Raw genomic sequence first — 25,756 nt, 5'->3', positions numbered from 1 at the left:
CCCCTGTACCTCTGGCCTGTACCCCAGCTCTGTATGGATAAATAAATTAATTTTTAAAAAATCTGTAAAGGACATCTTCCTTAGGTTTGTCCATCTATAAAGCAGGGAGGCAATTGTGAAAATAAATGAATTGATAGAGAGAAAATGTATATATATGTGCTTGACATATGGTATATTCAATAAATGTTGTCTATTAATACTTCCCTATCCCAGTACATGACTTAAGTGAGATTTGAATTTAATTATGACTGGTTTGAACTTTGAATCCTTAATCTCAGTAGTAAGAAAGACTTTTTAGAGTTTATTAAGGCAGTGTTTAACTTTCAACTTCTTATCTGAAAATGTGAATATAATAATACTCAAATAATTGAGTATCAGTTAAAGATACTTGAGATAAAGTGTAGAAATCCTAACACAGTACTATGTATCCGTTGCTAATCTCTGTGGGGTAAAACCCCATAAACTGTCTTTTAAATTATTCACAATTAGTTACTTAAAGTTATAATTTAAAATGTTTTAAAACTTTTTTTTCCAAATTATTTTAAAATTCCATCTCATCCTAGTTTCTCAACATTAAATTCTATTACTCAGTTAAAGCATCAGTTTAATCCGGCAAATATGTGGTGTTATGCCTCCAGTAGTAACGTGGTATATGATAGTGCTATAAGAAATGACAATTACTGCATTATAACATCAAATGATTAAGTATTCAATAGTCAAATGGAATAGAAATTACTTTTTATTTGTGTTTCTAGGAAGTTTAACCCATCGAGGTTATTATTAAATCAGATGAATGCTAATTGAACTTTTTAACATGTGCCAAAAATTTAACTTATCATATTTCTTGATTAAGAAAAAGCAAGGTGGAATTCACTATAGTTCCTCTTTTGGGTTTTTAGAGTGTTCAGATCGCAATACATTCAAATACATACAAATAGAGAATTTGTTAAAAAAAAAAAAAAAGCATCTATGGGTGACATCTGTGAAAGAACAGTAAACCATATCTCCTAAGAACAAAACACATGCATCAGTGTTATTACTTGCAGTAAAGCAAAATGAAGTGAGTACCAGAGAATGTCAGGTTATTGCCACTAATTAGCCAGTGACTTTGATTAAGAAAGTCTGAGTGTTCATTGTGGAAAATGATGAATCTCAATTTGCAGAATAGAGCAGTATATTTTAATATGAACTTTTACACATAAGTGATTATTTTTTTAACTTTTATTATTCATCAGAAGGATATTGCAAACATTTTTTTTTAAAGATTTATTCATACAGAACTGGGGTACAGGCCAGAGATGCGGAGGGTGAGAGGCTTCACCAGACACAGAGTGGGGAGCAGAACAGGCAGATCAACGAAGTACACTGCTAAGGGGAGCAGCGGGCCGGTCAGGAGAGGTCTGCCGCGCCATGTGGTCACCTCCGGGGCAGGCGGGGATTGAACTCACGTGGAAGTGGCTTTAGCTTCTTAGTGCTGTGCTTTAGCCTGCTGCGGCACCAGGGAGGGCCGGATATTGCAAACATTTTACTTCATACCTCAAGAGTTTCTTTTTTGCTTGTTTAGCAAAATAACTCTCTAACAATGCTCTCTCACAATAGGGTAGAGTGCTGGTGGGAATGCAGAATAGTCCACCCACTGTGGAAAGTGTGTAGAAGTTGCTCAAACCACTAAAAATGGAGCCTATCATACGACCCAGCAATTCCACTCATAGGAATCTACCCGTAGACACAAAAACATTAGTAAAAATGGATACATGTGCCTACATGTTTATTGCAACTGTTTATAATAAGACATGGAAACAACCCAAATGTCCAAAAAAGGATGACTGGGTCAAGAAGATGTAATAAACTCATGCCGTTCACAGCAACATGGATGAGCTGGATGGGATCATACCCAGTGAAATAAGTCAGAAGGAAAAATAAAAACTATCATATGGTTTCACTTATGAGAGGAATATAGGGTAATAAAATAAGGGATCAGTAAAAAATAACAATAATAAATAAAAAGGCAAATTAACAGGCAACTTTAAATCAGAAACATTCTGCAGGAGAGGGGTCAAAACAGTGGAGGGAAGATCACAAGGGTCTATGGCAATGATTTACTGGTGGTGGAAATTTTATGCAGAGAACAGAAAGCAAATATTGTAAAAAAATGAACAGTGATATATGTGTGTGTGTGTGTGTATAAAGTATTAAAAAACATATATATATATATAAGTTAAGTACTAAAAACATATTAGGTCATCTTTTAAAAATTTATAGAATTCACTAGTGAAATTGTCTTTCTGAATATTTTTGTTTGGGGGGCTTTTGATTACTATTTACATTTCTTGCTTTCAATTAATATGTTTTTGTGTACTATTTCTTCCTGATTTAATTTTGTAAGATAAATAGGTGAAGATTATAAAGCATATGTGTGTGCTTGTGTGTGTTTTGTGTTTTTAGGTACATCTGACAAAATACTACTTATTTAAAATTGATTTTTTTGCCTTTTGTAACAATCTGGATAGGACGAGAAGAGATTACATGAAGTGAAATAAGTAAAAAGGAGAAAGAAAATACCAGATGATTTCACTCTATTGATACTATGTGGGGTGTAGAAACAAGGAGTGAAGATAGTCAAACCAAAACAATACTTAAAATTTTGACCATAGAATTGAGAATATTAGAAAAGTAGAGTGTGAGTAGGGAACAAAGAAGAAAGGGACCCAGTGGATATGTGGAGGATTATGGATGCTATGGTGATGTGTGTTGTCGTAACATGTATCTGAAGAGATGAGATTGATTTACCTCTAAATCATACACACAGATGTGACAATTTTGCCTAATACAAATAACACAAAAACAAATGTAAAATAAAATGGTAAGTATTCTATGGGGACTGTTATCTAATGATTACAACAAAGAACTGATAAAGGCTTTTAAATGCTCACTGCATTTGTGCATCAGTGTGTACCTATGTATAATTGTATATGTATACATAGATAGACAGATAGATAGATGTATTATTGACTGTGTTAAATGGATATAACTGTTAAGGTTCTATAAAATCATAAATGCAAAAAATATAATTAGTTTCAAATATTTCTATCACCAATAGTCCTATAGGAATTATAGAATGAAAAATCTCTCCCTCCTTTATAGAATACAAATTAGATTAAGTCACAGTAGTTTGGTGTGAGCTGAATAGGTACAGTGCTACTTCAGAAAAATGCTGCATTCCAAATTGTCAAATTGTATGTACAATATCATTCATGCAATAAAAGTTTCATAATACTTTGTCACTAAAATTTTATGGAGCTTAAACTAAAATGTAACATCAATACTAATAAAAGAATATTTTCTATTGCTCTTTTAGGTCTCAGGGTGGTGAACTTTTTCTTTGAGTTCCTAACCTGTGAGCTTCTGGTAAGTTAGTAATATATACAATTTCAAATATTTTTCCTTTATTACACATTCTTGTTAGTGTCCTGTAAATACACTGATACAGTAAATTTGAATTTTAATAGTCACCTGACACTTTATCATACTGTTTAATTGCAGGAGAAAATGCATATTCTATTAAAATGTTTATTTCCTGGGTGATGATGGTATAGGATTTTATATAGTTTTGATAGCTTTTAATGAATTTGAAGACATTCATAATGGTAAAGATTTATATCACTGAAAAAAAGTTCTTTGGATGCACATGATAATTTTATGTATTTAAAATCTTACAGTGTGTTCTGTTTGATGCCAATGAGTAGAAACAATTAGTTATTGAATCTAACATTTATTTTATCACCAAAAGATTTATCAAAATTCAGCTCACCTATGAGCTGAGAGCTTTAGAAAAGAGTTGAAAGTGAAATGTGTAGCTATGGAAACAATGACTTCTAAAGTGATATTGGGCTTTATTGATTCATTGATCAGTTGACTAAATGTATCCAACTACATTTCTTAAAAATGGATATCTTGTTCATCCTTGTAATTATTATAAAATGAAAGTAACTAAAATTTATGTTGTGAAGCTAATATTTATAATACTATAATTTTAATCATTGCTTTAACATTGATGAAGATAAAGAGTTATCATGAGGTTTATATGTAATAGTAAATACTTGGGACATCTGCATCATGCATTTTATGTTTTTGTGAAAGTAATATCCCTGGAAACACAAAGGTAGGAACTATGTATGTATGTATACACACACATTTAGAAAAAAAATTGCTCTTGCCTTTAGTACAGCTTCAGTGGATTGTCACCCATATACCATTACTCACATACATTTAAAACCTGACATAACTTCAGTGTAAAAAAGTTCTTTGGATGCACATGACAATTTTATGTATTTAAAATCTTACAGTGTGGTCTATTTGAATTCCTCCCCCCATATACACACAGCTTTTACTCTTCTCTGGTGACTATAACCACAGAAACAAAACACTTTCTGGACTTCCAGAGGTGCAGATGCTTTGCTTTCTTTATAAAATTTTCTATATGGAATCCCCCAGTAAATATGACTGTATTAAATTTGTGAAATTGTTTGTAGTGTAGCTCGCTTATTGTTGTGTAGTATTCAGCTGTGTCAGTAGTGTACCAAATCCTCATCCCTGTGAATAATGATCACATGGGCATCTGGAACATGCTCTTTAGGGAATGTATATATATATATGTGTGTGTGTGTGTGTGTGTGTGTGTGTGTTTATTTGAGTATACAGAATGTGCAGTGTTCTTCTTTGACCAATACTTTGACCAATACTGACAGTTTGCCAAAGTGTGGGGACAGTTTAGGTGTCCCATACACTCACAAATTTATGGGATTTATTTCCTTCTATTTTAGCTCTTCTGTTTTGAGTAAAGGGATACTTTAGTTTGAGACGACTGATATCAAGCAATTGTTTTATTATTGTTTTATTATTAATTGTCATAGTTATTATCATAACTATGATGTGGATAATCTATTTTGCTGTGTCACCTGATGCACTTTTGGCCTTTCCCCACTCTAGACTCTCTTCTTTGTTTTTATGTGACCTATAATGGCTATTGCGTTCTCGCGTGTAACTGCAGTGGCGTGTTGAAGCTGGCTCAAACTAATTTACAGGAGTTAACTCAGTGTCTACAATTTTGAAAACTGCTTGGTAGGAGTATTTACAATGTATATATTGGCAAACACTAAAAACCAGGCCTCTGTGTTTTTCATCTGGAGAGGTAGGTGGGTGTTAAACATTTACCAGCACACCCCCAGATATTTATATTGTATATTAAACCATTCATTGAAATTTCTCATTACTCTCATGTTGGTGTCTTTCAATAAACAGAATTTCTTAGATGATGCTAGTTTATTAGATTTGTTTCTTACATGATTAGATCTTTTTGTGTCCCACTTAAGAAGTATTTGCTTTTGCCATGGTGCTAAAATAATTTCATGTAGCTTCTCTTATAAATCTATTCTTTAAACATTAATACTGCTTTCCAATTTTTAAAGATTTCGACTTATGTTATTGCACTGTGTATTAAAGGTAGAGAGCAAGACAGTTTTTCATTATACTAATAATTTTCCTGTATATTTTTAATATTTAATATAAAGTAGAAATATGCATAAATATGAAGGCACTGATAGTTTATTTAATAATTTAATATATTTTATAATATTATGGAAGTTAATTTATATTTATGCTTTGTCCATTATGTTTCACATACCTCCATCACTTATGTAACCATAATTTTGAAATATTCAGTAACATAAGAAACTTAATATTTGATTTTCACTATAAATATATCAAAAATTATTTCCATTTTATGTTAAGTGAACCAAAATTCTGCAAGATACTCTACAAAATCACTTAAAATTTCAGAGTACTAGTCTAACCTATACGCATTCAAATACATTATTACAAAGTATATAGTGTCTTTGCAAATGTTGTTTAATAATTTCCATAGGCATATAGCAGCCATGATAAATATAGCCATAAGTCTTAACTACAGAATTCATTACAGTACACATTCAGTACAGTATGCTCTTCATTGAGATTTTGTTTCCCTTCTAATTAATATATGTATGTATGAATGTGTTTATATGTATGTATGTACCTACCTATCTATAATATTCCTTCAAAATAATGGGATTTTGCTCCTGATATGAATCAGTATTATTCTTCATTAAAAACTTGAGTCGATTATGCAAATGGGTTATGTTTACCACAGCTTCTATTGTTCTATTATATAAGCATTTTGAATTGCATGTTTTTTTCTTCTTGAAATAATAATCTTGATGTAAATGCATTCAGTTTTTTCTGTAGTAGATGGAATATTTGAGGGATGCAAGGAAACAGTGGTATTTAATATTTTCAAGTGATAGTTTAGTACAGTATACACATATCAAATTTAGACATACTGGATTATTCGATGTTGTTGAATAGGCTTCAGAGTCACTCAAACAATAGATTTCTATCATATTTTTGATAATTAGTATTGTCCTATCTATAAAATATTGGAAATTATGAGAAAATGGCTTACAAATTCAAATTCTTGAAATAAAATATATTTAATTTCATGTATTTGGAAAGTATGGGATTTTATCAGATGTGTTTTGTTTATTTTAGAATTTTGTGTTTGTTTAAGTTGCCAAAGATGATCAAATAGGTTGTTCTAATTAAAAGCCAACTAAGTGATTTGCACTTTTACTAAATTACCAATATCTGTGTCACATTGACGGAGGAGGAGAAAATGGGTAACAGAACAGTGTCTTGAATATTGGTTCTTTGGTCTGGTGTAGCATGGATAAGTGTGATCCTCCTAGGAGCCTTTCAAGTGACTAAATAGTGGATTTATCTGTAAAATACAGCGCAGGTTATATAGATAAGTAGTGCATAGTTTAAATAATAAAGATATCCCTGAAAGAAAATGATAGTTAAAGGTAAAAATCAGTTGATGAGATTACAGATACAGGAAATTGATGACATTTAAATATATTTTACTTCATTTTTTACAGAGGTGGAGGCTTGGTGAAAAATGAAGTTCAAAATTATGTAGTTAACATCTGCATATAGGAAAGTGGTAGAAAGTAAAGAATTATAAACACGTGAAAGTTACACATAATTTGAATCAAAATCAAAAGATTGAAGTATACAATAAAATTATAATTTATAGCAGTACTCTGAACAGGTCAAAATGCAATTAGAAAAAAATAATAGTCTTGGTAATATCAGTGAAGATTGAATTTGACGGTAGTGTTATTGGATACACAAAATAGCCTTTTTTTGAAGTTCTTGTTCAATTTTACATTTATTTCATTAACATATTGAAGTTCTATGTTTGCTTATTTTCCTCCTGTAAAAAAACATTTTCTAGTGCCTTATAAATATATGGCAATAGCAGACATTCTCTAAAGTTAAGTGGTGCAGAAAATCACTTGTATGTGAAACAGAGAAGTTCCAGTTCTTGTGCTGACATTTGTGTCCTCAAATAAATCTCCTGTAGAACCTTCCCTTTCCTCCTCTTCTGTCCCCTTTCTTAGCATTCTTTCCTCTCTCTATCCCTTTCCCTCCCTACTATCCTTTCTCTACAACTGTGTCATTAACAGATATTCATGAAGATCTTAATATGTGCTAGGAAAATAGCTAACTTACACTATAATTATGGAACAGACAATGCTTAATGAAATACTGTTTTTATTATGACATATTGATCTCATAATGGATCTAATGAGAAGAAAACAAGCAAAATAAATCTCAATTTTTATGTAAGTTGCAAAGAAAATAAAGATTAATTGGGACAGGAGTTGATATTTAAAGGCAGAGTTCACCACATGTGCAATTAAAGAGATCACTGGGTACTACCAAAAAGGGAAACTTGGCATGTTCAAATAACTAAAATAATGCTAGCGTAGCGAGAGCTTATTATGTAAAGTGAGGGGGTATTAGAGGATTTAAACCTTGTAGGCCCTGATAAGGATATTGAATTTTATTGTAAATACCATTAGGAGACCCAGAATATTTTAAACAAAATTTATGATAATCCATGTATGCTTTAAGATGAGTGCTTTGTAGAAAATGAAGTAATGTGAAGTAAGGCTGGAAATGGGAAAAGCATTTAGGAGGAAGAGTTGCAGAATTTGGAGAGAGATATATTATTACTTGAACCACAAATGAATCAGTGAGATGGATTTGCAACCTATACTGGAGCTGAAACCAAAGTGACTGAAATGGTTAGGTCTGAAGAATGAGAGAAAAAGAGACAATAAACATGATTGTTAGATTTGAGCAATACAGTAAGGAAATGAGTCATCAAGGTGGAGGTGGGAAACAGATTCCAGGAACAGACTCACTAAATCCATTTAGTAACAGGAGTGTAACATCTTATCTCTTTCTACTCAGTGTTATTTGCCTTGTTACTCCAAATGAAAAACAAATTAGGAGCAGGAAATAAGAACTGCAGGAGATTCTGAGGTTTTATTCAAGCCTGGATAGCCTATTTATTTTAAGCAATTTTCATGAGTTGATCTTTGAAAACATGTATGTAACTTGAAGCTGTAAGGATATATGGTAACATTAGTCTTCTATGGAATAAGATTGAGAACAAATAATTCTACAGATTTCTAAAGTATTATAATTTTAAAATTGAGTTATAGTGAGGTCTGATCATTATGTAAAAGGAAAGACAATAGATGCATATTTTTTGAAGAAACAAGTGAGAAAATAGGAAATGAGCAAAGAATTTGTAATTTTAACGTCTCATGACCAAAAACAAGAGAAAATAGACAAGTGTGGGAGAAGTTCACTGAAGTAAGTAGAAGGTGAAAGATTTCTGTAAACCTTTGTCATCACCATTATATTCTCTAAAAAATCACATCTCTTGACTTGAGACAAATTAATAAAAGAGAAATGAAAAGAAAAACTTTCATTTTGTTAAATTTTAAAGCATCTTCATTTTGGTAGTTTATCAAAGAAAATTGATAAGATCGTTTAGTAGGTATATAATGTCTTATCTACCTTCTTTGATAAAGTTTAAAACTTGATAAAGTCAAAACTTTCTTGACTTTCCTTATGTCCGCTTATCTGTGAAGGTAGGGCTAACCATCCTAAAGTTGTCTGAAATGTTTCATCAATTCTGCCTTAGCCTTATTGCACTTATTTAAAAACATGAATTAGTCATTATTTATGAACATCTACAATGTACCACACTTTAACCTGTATTCTGACACATTGTAGCTAAAGAGTCTAAACTAGATATGTTTATATTTAGTTTAGATCCACTGATATTTAAGTAAAGCTTGATACTTTCTCATTATGTAATAGAGATAATGTGAATACTGCCTTTCAAGGAAAAGGCAATCATGAAATCATCACCTCTAAGGGATGTGATTTTTCGTTCTGCATATCCATGACTGTAACCTTGAAACTGGCATAGGATACTTAGCCATCATTAAGATACATTAATGAAAATAAATGATGTTGAGTCATACAACTTCTCAAAGAGTTCCTCTTTAGCCAAGTTAGAAGTCATGATTTCCATGAATAAGTGAAGAATTATGATATGGCAAAAGCAAGGAAAATAAGACTTCAAATACCCATTGATAATATAAATTGAGTTTTTAAGCAGGTTTTAAAAAGTAGCTTCTTCATTTGCTTGAAATCTATTATTACATAGTTAACCAAATAGAAAGTTTAATTCAATATATAGTTATTTTTAAAATGAAGGAAATATTCCCTTTAATGTAAAATGTTGTAGGGTCCTCCCTGGTGGTATAGGGAGTTTAGTCTCAGCACTATCACCACGATGGCCTGAGTTAGATCCCTGGCCAGGGACATAACAAACATGCTCAGCAGACCTCTCTTCTGGCCAGCTGTCTGGCCAGCTGCTCTCTTCAGCAGTGTATTTCACTACATGAAACTGTTCTGCTCCCTGCTCTGTCTGGTAAATCCTCTTACCTCTCTGCATTTCTGGACTACACCCCAGTTCTTCTGTACATAAATTAAATCTTTTAAAAATAAATAAAGCACTCTAGAATATTCATTAATTTTAACTATTGTTTCTTCAATCTGGGGTGTTAAAAGATAATGTCATTGTGAACATTTTGTTGTCTTGAAATAAGTTTAAAAATAAATGGTGTTCCGTATGCTTTAAATTTAAAGAGGTGAACATATTTTAATTTAAGTTGATGTTTTATCTGCTGAAAATAAGGTGATGCACCTTTTGGCCCTTTTGATCCATTAAGTAAATTATCACAAGTTTAACATTAAAATTTAGTTGATATAATAGTCCTTTTGGCAACTGCTTTTAGATAGACAATAATCTCATTTTAAAAGGAAATTGGACAGTGGGGAAAGATGGAGATTACAGAAAATATAGCATGACTCCAAAATATATAGCAACTTTTAACAGATTTAGTAATTACTATTCTGTTGATATTTCTATTGTATTGGATATTTATAGGATATGGTGTGTGTCTGATGTGTCTGTTCTGTGTGTGTGTGTGTGTGTATGTGAGAGATAGAGAAATTGACTACATCTTGAAGCAGCATATTTGGGATCCACCTACCCACTGTCATTTCCTCCCTTTTAGTAATTCAGTAATATGTATGAAAACTGAACAAATCATTAGCACTGGACATCTTTTACTAGGGAATGAAGACGTTCTAGTCTTCAGTGGAGATTTTTTTTTTTAAATAAATCTTTTTTTTTAAAGATTTATTTATTTGTGCATACAGAACTGGGGTACAGGCCAGAGGCTCAGGGGCGGTGAGAGGCTTCACCAGAGACAGAGTGGGGAGCAGAACAGACAGATCGAGGAAGTACACTGCTGAGGGGAGCAGCGGGCGGGTCAGGAGAGGTCTGCCACGCCATGTGGATCTCCTCCAGGGCAGGCGGGAATCGAACTCATGCGGAAGTGGGTTTAGATTCTCAGTGCTGTGCTTTTAACCCGCTGCACCACCAGGGAGGGCCCCGTTCTCATTTTTTTAAAAGATTTATTTTTTTATGTATACAGAACTGGGGTACAGGCCAGAGGTGTGGTGGGTGAGAGGATTCACCAGAGACAGAGTGGGGAGCAGAACAGACAGATCGAGGAAGTACACTGCTGAGGGGAGCAGCGGGCGGGTCAGGAGAGGTCTGCCACGCCATGTGGATCTCCTCCAGGGCAGGCGGGAATCGAACTCATGCGGAAGTGGGTTTAGATTCTCAGTGCTGTGCTTTTAACCCGCTGCACCACCAGGGAGGGCCCAATATGATTGATTTTTAATGTTCATAGAATCTATGTCCACTATAATATTAATCTATTCAAGATGGCACTAGTTTATAGTGAGCTATTTGTAATAATAGTAAATATTTATCATTATGAATATTGATAATTATCATTTTTCATTTTTAATTGAAAATAACATCTATGAACTATATTTAAATATAATTTTATGTAATCTAATCAGTATAGTGGAATTATTTACTTCAAATTATGCAAAATATTTTTATTTTTTAATTTCCATAGTTCTTAAACATATTACAGATAAAGAAATTGGTTGTTCCAGTGCAACTTTCAGACATTACAGGTAAAATGTTACTTAAAAGACTAACCATGAAAAATTATTTTGAATACTACTGTAGAGTATTTGCCAACATATGAAATAGAGAGATAACTACAAAATATTCAGGTCAGCCCATAGCATCAGAATATAAATTAAGAATGCAATCCAATGTATTTGAGAAGAATTGATTTTCTTCTTGAAAAACTAAAGGACACAGTTAATATGGAATTTCTCTAGTAAAACCAAAAACTGACTTTGCTAAAGACACACAGAACAAAAGCACTGGCTTGGTCAAGGCTTTATCTTTAAGGAGAGTTAATTGTGTTAACAAACTTAAACTAGTTAGGCTATACATAAGTGGTTATTGATTCTATCCTCTGGCAAAAAGTCCATAATTATCAGTCCTCTTGATTTGGACATGTGCTCAAGCAGTTGTTTGCTTGGCTTTTTTTTTTTTTAATTGATTTTGATCCAGACCAAAGGTCTTTGATCCAGTTCAAATGGGAGAGGTAATGCAGTTTCTCTTTGATGGCTGCCTAGCTTCACTTTAGAAATGGCCCAACTAATGTCAAATTTTCACAAACCTTCCAGAAATAATCTTGATTAAAACTAACCAAAAGCATATACAAGCAAAAAGCAGTAAAAGGAAACCTTTGACATGGGAAAAATACCCTGGATGTAGGAAGGAAAAAGTGGGCATGGACGAGGAATAAGGGAAGAATTTGGAATGGGGGGAGTGTTGGTGGAGAGTGAGGGAAGTATGTACAGGGTTGGCTGGAGGAGTCAAAGTGTAATCCCAAAGTTAAATAGTGTGCAAGTACATGATACATGTCATAAAGTATCGGTCAATTATTAAAAAAAAAAACACTATATACATAAATTTAGAAGACATTTTACCTTCATGAAGAGTGAATAAATGATTTCATCAGAGACCAAGCTTGGATAAATATTCTTCCTCTAATGTGTTTAACATAGACTTACTCAAAGTAAACTGCATAAAACCTAGTGCAAATCTCTGGGGCTTAGATTGGTTAGCAGCTCATTCTGAGCTGTCCAAATAGTGAAGGGGGAGGACATGTAAATAGCACTCATGTAAATATGGGGACATGTAGATAGTCCCCATAGCTCTCCCACCACCACAGCACCTGTGAATTAAGCATACTCTTAAAAGAAGTGAATAAGCAAAACATATTTCCTTCAGATGTTTTCAAGATAGTTGGAGAAATGGGAATTAGCCTATAACTTGCCCATGATAAATTGGCAGAAAGGGATAGCACCAAGACAAAAATAAAAAATTACCAATCAACCCAGTAACAATGGTATGATCTACTGAAGTGTAAAATATGACAGGCAATATATTAAATCCTTTAGAGCTATCATTACACTATCCCTGAAAGAAAGGAACTATTGCTTCCACAGTATAACTGAGAAAAGGAGAATGTATAAATCTTGCTCAAGGTGGCCCTCCCTGGTGGCACAAGGGTTAGGATGCAGCCTTGCAAGCTAGCAGCAACCACTTCACTGCCAGTTCTATCCCAGGCCCTGGAGTTGATCCACATGGTGCAGCAGACCTTTCCTGTACTGCCTGTTGCTCCCCTCAGCAGTATACTCCATCAATCTGCCTTTTTTGCTCCCCACTCTCTCTCTGATGATTCCTCTCACTGTCCCTGCATCTCTGGCCTATTACCCCAGTTCTCTGTGCATAAATAAATAAATCTTAAAAAAAAAAAAAAAAACCTTGCTCATGGCTTCACAACCAAGGAGAGGCATAATGGCTGATCGGTGAATATGAGGCAAATACTGTAGGAGAGCCTAGGATATAAATAAAAGCCTACAGGAGTCTAGAAGAGCATTTTCCTGGTGGTTGTAAAATTTGAGGTATTTTTAAAAAAATTTTATTTCTTTATGTTTATAGAGCTGGGGTACAGGCCAGAGGTGTGGTGGGTGAGAGGATTCACCAGAGACAGAGTGGGGAGCACAGCAGATAGACTGACAGAGTGCACTGCTGAGGGAAGCAGCAGGCAGGTCAGGAGAGGTCTGCTACACCATGTGGGTCAGCTCCCAGGCTGGGGTCGAACTCTTGCTGCAGTGTCTACAGAGAGCTTCATAATGTGGTACTTTAACCCATTGTGACACCCGGAAGAGCCCAAAATATGTCTTTTATAGAAAGAATATGATATTTTCTAGATACTGGAGGCAGATAAGGGGAATGTTTCCATCTAGTAAGATTTTCAGGGAGCATAGCTTTCTGGCTTTCACTTGATCATTTATAATATGTGATGATGGGACAACATTACTTCTAAGTTTTTTGTGTTCTATAATTTTATGATCCTACATCTATTTGTATAAAAAAATAAGAGACTTCTGGGTATATGATAAACACTGGATTCTTCTGCGAGTATAATATGGATTCTCCATGAAAATAAAGGTTTACTCTATGCTAGGATTATTAAACATGCTATTTCTTCCAAAGATAACTACATGAATAGAATTTTTTCTGCTTTAGAGGTAGATAGAAAGACATTTTGATAATAACATATGGAGGAACAACCTATCCTGTCTTTGGTGGTTGGTAGTTCAGTATGTTGTATTCTATAAATAGTCCAAATACTTCTGATTGACCCTTCTCCCCCCCCCCTTTTGTTTTTTCCATTTCTCTCCAAATATTTTCTAACTATTCTGGGAAAAGTTTTTGACTTGGATAGTTTTCCTGCACTCATGGGATGTGCCAGGGTATTTATAGCCTAGAAAGTTGAACCAAGTTTATAGCCCAGTATAAGTGGTGAGAACCACTTATACTCACAATGGAAATGAGATAGAAAATGAATTAAAATGAAAATTGTCAAAGATTTAGATCCCCTTCCACCTGGGTATTTCCCTTATGGAATACTGAGTGAACAAAGTCAGGATAAGTCCATTAGGGAGTTTACCAAAACAATTTGTTATAGAACCAAATTATCTATTTTAACAACCTATGTAACATCTCCTCAATAAGCAGTACATGATATTTTGAAGCGATGTTCTGTATATATTTGTTCTCATTGTGTTTATAAAAATGAAAAAAAATTCACTCCAAAATTCTAGTACTGAATTTTTAATTATAAAAGTAAATGAGTAGCCTTTTGAAAAAAGAAAAATACAGTAGTGTAATTTATTGCTCAAAGAAAGTTAAAAGTTCTCCTTTCCCATTTTAGGGAGATGATGAAGAAAGAGAATATAATAGTAAAAGTTAGCTTGGTAAATGAATGTTTCCAGTACCTAAGAAACTGGAAACCATTACATACAGATTGAGTTATACATGTAAATAGTTTTGCTTTTTATTCACATAAATGTTATCAGTTAAAATATACATAGTATTCAAATATCTGCTTTTAAGTACTGTAATATTCAGAGTCACAAATATCAAGGCAATTAAAAGTGCACATGAGTAGAAGAGACTGTGTTGAGAATTATTACAAGAATCAAAGGGACTTACTTAGATGTGTGGAAATGATGCCTTGTTACATAGAACTGAAAATGTGCATTGGGAATTCATGTCTTTGAGAGTATTATTTTAAATCAGATCCATGAGTATTATCAGAAAAATTAAAGACAAGAAGTAGTTTATCAAGACAGAGGGCCTATATTAAAATCCAAGCTGAGAGATGTATTCCTTGTATACTCTCTGCTGTACGCTAGTCATTTCTCAACTGAAGGTTTTTTATGGAAGTATCTAAATGGTTATTTAATACCAAATAAAATGGTAACAACAATAGCAAAATAACATTAGTTTTGTCCAGGAGAGAGTCATTGAACGCTTGACAATTCATTGACCATTTTCAGAATTTTTGTGAAATAAGTATTTTGCCAAATTGATATGTTGAATATATAGATAGATATGGCGCTGTGCTTACATTTTTAATTGCATGGTAATTGCTTACATGGGCGTGTCATTTCTTAGCTACTGATAAAAGTTAAAATGTTGTTATTACATATATAAATTCCCTGAAGTATTTGTGTAAAGTAAAAAAAAAATGAATATCATCTACATGTTTTTGTATCAAATAAAGAATAAAAACAAAGTAAAAATAAACATCTGAATTAATTTTAAGACCTTTGGGTGTTACTATTGTTATATTGTTATATTGTAATGTTAACTGACAGATAACATCGTCTTTTAATTTAGTTTTGAAATAGTATAATTTATGCTAGCAAAGAAATCTGAAAACATATTTAGGAATATATATGTTTACATGTACAAAACATCCGTAATTTGAAAATAAAAGCATTCCATGACACCACTATATATGCAACAGAATCATCTGAGAATAAAAGTGGAACATAGTGTAAGGGCAAGTAGTAATCACCTGTCTAATTTTAGAATGGTATAGGTTTAGCTATTTGATGCTCACAGACAGGATTGACAACCAAAAAGCACATCTGTAAATGGTCCAGCGCATTCTGGAGTACCCATTACCAGAATAATGAGAAGAGTAGAGAAGAGTTCTTTTATGAACTTCATATGACCTTTAACTTTAATTCAGGAATGGTCTAATTATATAATCAATGTTACTTGCTGAAACTACATTACAAAGAAATTAATTCACTCATTGTGTTCTAAAAGGCTGTATTGTCCTTTGCTTACCAAGATATTCCAAACTAACTTAAATTTCTTGATAATGGAAAACTGGGAAGTTAAAGGCAATATTTCTTCCAGTCAGCTGAGCAGATTTTCCTGGAACAAAACGAGATCTAAAAGGACTACTTAGCAAAGCATTTTCCGTTCATTATTATAAAATATGTAACTAGAGAACATAAGTGCATAACTGAAGACCTAGATAATATTATAATATAACCTTCAAATATTGTCTTTATAGTACTGGACTGTGTGTATGTGTTTTTCATCCACTAACAGAATTTTTAGTTTGAAATAAGTCACTTTTATATCAAATATATCCTCTTAAATGTATTATTATGAACAGTTTTACCATTCATCTATGACAATAACAATCTCTGAAAGTAAAGTATTCATGATAGCTAGACAAAGAGTTTGTGGATAATCAAAGTGAGGATTTGAACTCTCAAGCATCCTGCCATACTTTACTCGGTCAGAGCTATTTCAATAAATACAAGTTTGAATTTAGTTTACATAGGTAGTGCCATGGAGTCATTGGCATGAATAATGTAATTGTTGTTAAGGGGCTTCTAGTTTTTAGTTGTCCAGACCTAAATTTGTGCTGATGATACAGGAAGACAGTGCAGGATTTAACTTTTACCTTGCTAATGAAAACAATGACAAGTTGCCAATCTTGTTGAAACAGTATATTTGTATCTGCAAAGACTGACTTTACACTTAGGCAACAGGTTCCTGTATGCAGAATGGAGACATTTCTTTTTCTGAGACTTAAAGCCACTGGGCACATTCCTAAGAAAAGTTTATAATAAATCTGTGCAAAGGGAAATAATCAAATTCACAAATTCAACCAAATATAACTATGTTTCTGTATGTATAACTATACTGTCAACAAGGCTTAAATTTTAAAAGAATAGTGTTAAACTTTTCTTAATTGTAGACCTTATCCATTTTAATTGTTAGACGATAATAGGCTATTTTTTACTCCTGAAATTATGAATTAATTAGATATGTGAAAAAAAGCAGTGCATTTATTCATGCTTAGTGGGAAAGAACACCGAAAATTCACAATATAGACCAGAAGTCAGATAAAGCAGAGTCAACCATAGATGCCTGTAAATGCTGTGATGGGTAAAGTCTTCATACCATCAACTGTGTCCAGGCTGTGGCTAAGTAAAATTAATTCCATTGCCCAATGGTATCTCTTATTTTCTGTCAAATTTTAGAAAATTGCCTGCCAGTTATAATTAAGATTTACTTAGAAAAGAGATGCTAGAACATAAGAATACACAATTGTTAAAATCCACAGGGTAAGCTTGCTTTAGAGAAGTTGTATGCAAAGGCACCACACAGTATTTCCCAGAGCACGCTTGGTAAAGCGAAGGTTTTGGTCCTGCCATCAGAATGTCTAACTTGAATCTTGGGGAAATCTGTGGAAACAAGACATTTTAATCAAGCATTCCAGGATGTTTCTGATGTAAGTTTTATTTACATTACCTTTAGGGAAATACTTTAGATAGTATTGACAAGAATATTAGTTCTAGATGAAAAGCAGAGGTCTGGGAGAAAATGAGGAATGCAAAAATAGAAAAATATGTAGATGCAAGAGGAAAACATAAGATGCTAGTATTAAAATATTAAATTATTTTTAATTTTCAAAAGATTTCTCTGCTACCTACTTTTCATGGATAAAACCTGATATTAAAAGTCATTAATGACTTATCCTTACATAGTCAACATACTAAGCCTCAAAGTTTATATCACTTCCACTCTTCCTGGTGTGGTGGAGTGGATGAATAAAACAGGGGAAAATATTATTTATGTGACAACTCAGGCAATGACTTAACAGTTTTTTGTTTTAATTATTCCCCAAAATAAAGTACTGATTATTCATTGAGGATTAAGAAAAAAAGACAAGCCACCAGTACCCACCCCATCTGTCTCACAAACATACCATATCATGTTTACAAGCAAGAAGTTAATGGCAACATAGTTGTTTATAATCTTAATTATATCATTAAAACTCAAAATAGTTTCCCAAATTTAACATCACACTCTTTTATCAGTTTGTGTATGCATATTTACAACAAATTCAACTTCCTAAGATAGTACTCACATTGATCTTTAGAGCATTTGGTAGAAAAGTCACTTTTATTTTGACTGAAACTGTGATATATGTTCACACGGTAAGGAACTTTAAATCAGTCAATTATTATCAGCCAATTTTGGTTAATACAAAGTCATTTAAAATCATTGATCCTTGAACTATGAAACTTTAAAATTGCCATTTCCCATTACCTGAATTCAGAAGTGAATGAAGTTCGGTTGACTCCTTTTTCTATTCTTCTTTGGAACTTCTGAAGGACTTATCCTTACAAAGTTATTAACTAGTACAAGCCAGTGTTGTTTTCCCCAAGGCATGAGAAAAATACCCATACTTTCATTTTCAGGATTTAAGGCAAAAATCTTGCATTGGTTTAAGTAGTGAATTCCTAGGAGCCTTTTTTCCCCCTTGTTCTCATCCATACTTATCTGCTCGTATGTGTTGCAATATCCCTGCTTGTTGATTAATATTTTGAATAAAAAGGATTCACATGTGATATATCTCAAGAACATTTACATTTTAATTGTGAAATTTTAAAAACAAACCAAAAATTCCTGCAGTCTCACTTGAGAAAACGTTAATCATAGAATTAAGAAAATATATTTTAGCACATAAGTCATTAATACCTTTAACTCTGAGTGACAAAACAAATGCTGTAACTTATTTACTGTAAAGTATTTTATATATGCATGCATCCATGAGTTCCTAATGGATATGCCAAGCTCTAAATCAAAGCCTCTGATGTCTGCACTTTCTCTACCTAACGCTTAATATTTGTACTGAATACTACAGTAGCTTGTATTCCTTTTAACCAGTCTTTCCCCAAATCCATAGTCAACATATTTTTTAGAAGACTAAGGCCAACACAGGTTATGTTGAATGATTTATAATGGCATAATCCTGAACAACCAAGTTGGACAAGCAGAGAGAAAATGAAGTGCGAGTTCTTAGAGGAATTTCGCCTAATATATATGAAAGGTTGATTCGGTGATTTTTTTTTTTAAATGTGTCACCAAAATCCTTTACTCTGAATACATGTGGACTATCATCTCTTTACACCTTTGAATAGATCCTTCCTATCTGCCTAGCTCACACATAATTCTGATTAAATAAATTATCCATCTGCAAATCCCTTAGGCTTAACTTTTAATACATTTCCACACTAGCTCTAACTTTCTCTCTGCTCCCAACGTGTCAAAAACAAGTAACTTAGTTACTAAGACGTTTCTGTTTGTAGAAAGGAAAACTTACCAACCTTTATAAAAACGTGGATGTAATCTTGCTTTCTGCTTGATACACCACGGATATCTGGTAGAATCAAGATTAGACTTTTGTCGATTTGACTTGATAATGAGATGTAGGAGAAGCAGTAAATGCATTTAAGAAAAAGAGCTTTAAAGCATATTTAAGCTTACTAAAGCCTTTCAACAGAACATATTTAATTCTGGTAGTAAGAAAATGGATGGGATTTCATTGTAAAGCTGAGCAGAATCTAGCTTCTAATATGTCAGCTTTACATGACAGATTATTAATAAACTGCCACTGTTATCGCTTGATACCAATCTTTAGTGACTGCCTTTTTTTGAACTTGAAACTAAAATGTGTCTTGAAAAGTAATCTTACTTTTTGAACCATTTTCTTCTTTGAAATTCATTCTTTCTCTACTCTGTAAAAATCACTGCCGATTGTTTAAATTTCATTATTCTAACAAATTCCAAAAATTTATATAGCATGTGATTCAGATAAGCAGGGAGATGTTTCTTTTTTTTTTTAATTTGATGAAAAGATCAAGAGTAATTACGTAAATTAAGAAAAATGAATTACCTTAAATTTGGTATCCAACAAAATGAGGAAGATTGCAAAATCAATTTTAACTAACATCCCACCATGTGCTTGTCTTTTCACATTTGTACGTCTCTCCGTATAGTAGATACCACTTTCTGTTGTGCATACCATGATTAAATCAAGACACACTTGACATTGTTTGAACTAAGCCTTGAAAAAGTGTTGGGAAATTAATATCTGCAGAGAATTTACAGTTTGGGACACCATGCACATTCTAAAATTATCCTCTAGCTACAAAGGAGTCATCAACTGAGGAGTTATCTATGTTATATACTTCTTTGCCATGCCATCAAAATTTTAGATGCCTATTAAAGGAAAGTTAAAAGTTACTTTACAATAAGTTCTAATCCGTTTCCTGAGAGACATAGCATCTGATGGTAACACCATGTATAATATCAAAGAAGGCAAAGAAAGTTGGAAAACCTGTAGAACCATGGAAATAAGACTCACAGAGCTGTATGTAGTATACAATATTCTCTTTGTTGATGGATGGTCAATGTCAAAAATACTGGGTTTATATGCTCTATCAAATATACTTTAGTACTTACTGAGCAGTAATTAAATGTCACTGTCTGGAGATTTCTCAAACTGCTAAACATGGAGCTTCCATATGACCCAGCAATCCCACTCCTAGGTATCTACTCAAAAGATAAAAAAACACTGACTCAGAAAGACACCTTCACTCCCATGTTTATTGCTGCTTTATTCACAATTGGAAAGACATGGAAACAACCCAAATGCCCAAAAGTATATGACTGTATTAAAAAGATGTGGTATATATGCACAATGAAATATTACTCAGCAACCAAAAATAATAATAATAATAAACACATGTCTTTTGCAGCAACATGGATGAAGCTGGAAAAGATCATGCTTAGTGAAATAAGCCAGAAAGAAAAGAAAAATTACCAAATGGTTTCACTCATAACAGGAGTATAAAGGACTAGGGTAGAAAATAATAGTAAGAATGAACAACTATATACTGGAGACATTTGGGGGGGATAGAATGGGGAATGGGATCAAAAATAGTGCGGGGAAGGAGGTGCCCTGGACCATGATGATGGCACATGGGTGATTTGGTGATAGGAAGACCACAGGGATTACAACTTAGATGGAAAAAGACACAAAATGATGTAAAGGTAAACATATTAGTTAAAAAAAATTTGAGTTTCAGATTTCACATTCTCACACAGATACTTAGCAGAAGACTGTGAACAAGTTTTTTTTGTTGTTGTTGTTGTTTTTTTGTCTTTTAAGATTAAGGAAGCTACTTTGAGAAGTCCCTCCTGACTACTGCCAGAAAATGTTCTTTCATAATTAATTGATCAACAGTATATGATGTCCCAGACTAAAAGAACACATTACTGCTGACTTATACCAATCATATTTACCCTCTGAATCAATCCTATTACTAAGTTGAAGACTACACAGAGAAAGAGGATAAGCTTTAAAAAATCAAGTTATCTTAAGAAAGGTTCTTCATCAGGCACCCAATAGTATATGCTACACATAACATGCCTTCTTAGTAACTGCATTCTTCCTAGGTGAGTATTTTTATTGCCCCTGAAGATAAAAGAGATAAATCATGGCTCTACTTGAGAACACAAATACTTCAGAGGTATGCAAATAAAAGTTGACAGGCGATTGTCTACTAAATATCATTTACACTAAATCCTTTCTCAAAATTCTTTAATCAGTCATTTCCAATAAAATAATTTTAAAGTGAACAGAATAAAATTCTGACCTCTTCCTAAGTCACACACCTCTTTTCCTGACACCTAGCTGCATACTGTTCCATTTGCTCTCAGACTGCTCTCCTTACCCATTGTTCCTTGGCCACACAGCAGTTCTGTCCCCAGCATTATCCCTCATCTATTTCAGTCTTCCCTGTAACTCTCCCTTTTATAGCCTCAGCACAAAATTGATGGAAAAGGAGCCACCCATCTTTATTCTTTCATACTTTAACCCATCTCCTGTTGATTTACTTCACTTCCCCGTAAAGTATTTAATGAGTCTTCAGATAATCAGTTGCATTTCATTTTCCCAATGGGCTTCAACCATACTCTAATTGGATTAATTAGTTTATGGCTTTTATATCTACTTGATACATGGGCATTTTTGAGGGCATAACTGGTTTTCTTGCAGCTTCTGTATTTGATAACTGGTATAAGGCATGTTATTTTGTATGTAGGCTAGAAGGTGTGTGTGGGCAACAGATGGTCTTAGAGTGATTAAAGAAACAAAAACTAAGAAGACAGTGGACTCTTCCTCTGTGATAAGGAAATGAGATACCTTAGAGAGAGAGTTCTCAAAATTTCCTGCATATCCAACATGCTTCCCTTCCAAAAATCTTTACCTATAGGGTACCATCAACAGAATAAAAGTAGTAAGGAATCGCTATAAATAACAAAGGTGTTGTTAATCTTTTAAAAGTTTAAATGCTAAGTGTATATGACTTTTTAGTGAGCATCCTGATAACCTAGTCAAGCCATAATATGTTCTGTAAGAGATTAGATTCTCTAAGAAGCATGGGGTTAGGTGAAAGGAAAATAATACTTGAGATACATTTTGTTCACACACCATTGTTAATTCCTGTATTTTGAGCACTTCATTTGACTTTATATAAGTACAATTTTTACTGTTGCGTTATTACAATTTACCTTCACATATACCACTGGTAACATGTGTAGAAATTATTATATGTAAATTCTTTTCAGCTCTTCAAGTATTTATATAAGTGAATTTAATCTTTAAATTATAAAGAGTAGTTTTATTTGTTATGAATATAATAGCTAATAGTTATAAATATAACTATTATTAGCTTATGATTGTTTTAAACAAGTATTGGAAAAGACAAAAAATATTCCTAGGTTAAATCACTGGGAAAAAGTTATGCAAGAAAAAAAGAGATTCAGGCAAACCCTAAGAGCTAGCATTTGAGTTGTCACAGCTGAGGAGGCAGCCATTCAATTATTCATTCTGCATCTATCATAGCATATTTATAAATCCATCTGACATCTCTGTCCTATCAGAGGGCTGAAACAATGAAATTATAGATTTCCCTCTATAGCTGACACCATCAACACAAGGGTTTAAGAAGGGTTATTTGGTCATTTTCATTTATTTCATTTTTCTCCATTGCATCCTTGACAGCTCCAACACATAAAGTCTTCAAAATCCCAGCAAGCAGGGCCAAAGTTTAATCTCCTGTTTTGTTTTTGCCAAGGACATTTGGCTGCTTTTATAAGTGCACAAAAATATGAATAACATATATAATTCAGGGAATATGTTATGATAAAAAGAAATGTAAAACTGTTCTTTATCAAATATCTATAATTCTTGATATCTGTGGATATTTGAAGCATTTTTATTTTTTATTATATCTAAAAATATTCCAATACCCTCATAGGTATAGCGTGGGAATATTAAGAAAACGTTTTAATGTAAAAGAAAAAGAAAAAATGAAAAAAACTCCTCATAAATTCATGACCATAGGACAGCCATTCTTAGTATTGAGTTCAACAAAATTTCCAGGCTTTTCTTTTTGGTTCTTGTACATATTCAGTATTATTCAAAACATGAGATTCTTCCATATTTAACTTTTAAAAATTTCAGTTCAAAAGCGTTCTTAATAAAAAAAAATCAAAGCAGAGTTAGATGAGCTTAAATTGTTTGCTTACAATAATAGCAAAGCAAAAAAAGATTAGTAAAATGTTGTTATAGCTACTAACTTTAAATTTGTACTTTATGAAACAATTTATCAATATAATAGCAAATTTAATAGATTTCTTCAGTTTATTTCTTGGTAATACATGTTAGAGATTACACATTGAGATAGTTGAAAGGAAATAGAATCTTGATAAATTGGAAATGTGAAAAATAGTCATTGTGTGCAAGTGTATACAGAGAGAGAGAGAGAGAGAGCTAATTTTGAAGATTTGATCATCCAACTTTATGGTTTGGAAGGGAAAAAAGGAAACAAATGAGACTGAGAAGTTCCCAGTCAACCTATGTGTAGGAGAGAAGCAAGATGGGCCATTTATGTGAAATTAGGAAATTACAGAAAGTCATTTTGCCAATAATTATTATATTCTAATAATTGTTAGACCCCTCTCTTGAAAGTAGTAGACATGACATTTTTACTTAAGGCTTAAGCTCATTACTATTTCCCCCTCCTGTAGCTTGGAAAATTCAACAAGGTATTCTCTTACTGCTTGAGTGCTTTATCATCTGTATCCACTCATGAAATGCCATTTCCCCACAGATAGTATGATTTAAGATTAATCATAATTTATTCAATAGCAGTGAAGTCAGATGTGTTGTGGAAGTCACTTTTTTTAGTCATGTACATTGTATGTCACATTCACAATAATCTACTTGCCAGCACTTTGTTGATGAGTTCGAGAAATTAGCTAAGACCCCTAAGGCAGTAGGTGAAATAATTAATATAGTCATGAGGTCCATTTTCATTCAAGTGTTTTGTCTTTCCTATAGTAGAAATGAAGATCTCACCTGAGGTTTGGTTACAGTTGTAGCTCTGGTCTTTTCTTATGACTGAGGGGTATTCTAAGGCACCGAGCATTTCTGAAGCAACACTCTACTCTGAATTCTTAATTGACTTTCTCAGTTTCTTACCTGGGATTATAGTATCAGGCATAGATTTAATCTGACCACTTAGTTGTGTATTACATGAAGGTTTTAGGTCTTGTTTGCTCTCCTAAGTATAAAGACAAAATTGTATATTTAAAACTACCCATTCTTTTTATGTGGGGCCCTAATAGGAATAATTAATGATAATCAGGTTTAAAATATTATTTACAATGTGACAAGACATGGGCAAACAGTTGGGCAAGATTCAAGGGTAGAGTGCAACTACTAGTCTTCCAGAGGTCTAAAGGTTGTCCCCACTTACTATAGATGATAACATATAAATGATTAAATTTAGGATATCAATGATAAATATGATAGGAGACAGAAGTTCTATTCATTTATTGTTCTATATGTAAACAGAAAATGATCCTTTGAAGTTTTTTTTTTGTTTTTTTGCTGGTATGTTTTTGCATTTTTATTGTTATCATTATCATTAAGTAATACTAATATGAGATAGTATAATTAAATTGTATTCTTTTCACATACATTGTAATAGAAAAGGTCATTCTATAGGCAGTGTTTACTTTCTTCTGTATGTTTTGGGTGCATTTTATACTTTATAAATGCAGAACATAGTTCCTTGTGTGATACTGAGTCCGAAAGATTGTGGATTTAACCTTTTTTTCTAAAATATAAAGCAAACGGGGAAGACATGTAGGTAAAAGTTGTGTTCCTTTCCACAGTGCTGCTGAGCGGTAGCTGTAGATACTACACTAAGTCTGATGAAAGTGCATGTGTGTGCACTAGTGCTGATAAGACAATAATGTAGTGAAGTTAAATTCAAGGAACCATTCTTGGGTCATTTAGATTTGTACAAATCGATGCCCACTAACTTTTTCTCTCATTCAAGTCAGTAATATATGATGTTACGTGTAAGGTGAACCAGGCTAATGAATATAAGGAAATTGTACATTTGTGTATATATATACATAAATATACATACATACATGCATACATATATACATACATACATACATATATATATATACAATTTCGTTAAATAAAATATTTTAAAACAATTTCCTTTAAATACTTGGTAAGAA

At 32.8% G+C, this 25,756-nt stretch overlaps 1 protein-coding gene across 3 annotated transcripts in view; it reads left to right on the top strand.

Moving 5' to 3' along the window:
- Positions 1–25,756, top strand: part of PTPRD (protein tyrosine phosphatase, receptor type, D) — a 1,952,036-nt gene that overhangs the window by 865,489 nt on the left and 1,060,791 nt on the right. For all 3 annotated transcript variants that reach the window (XM_012721366.1, XM_004677659.2, XM_004677657.2), the window contains one exon: positions 3,359–3,408. The gene's annotated coding sequence lies outside the window, so the exon portion shown is untranslated. The remainder of the gene's footprint in view (positions 1–3,358; positions 3,409–25,756) is intronic.

This window comes from Condylura cristata, unplaced genomic scaffold (genome assembly GCF_000260355.1).
Source record: "Condylura cristata isolate star-nosed mole 26May11 unplaced genomic scaffold, ConCri1.0 scaffold00006, whole genome shotgun sequence".
NCBI classification, from domain to species: Eukaryota; Metazoa; Chordata; class Mammalia; order Eulipotyphla; family Talpidae; genus Condylura; species Condylura cristata.
Note: the sequence above shows the minus strand (reverse complement) of the source record. Positions and strands in the feature narration are given on the sequence as shown.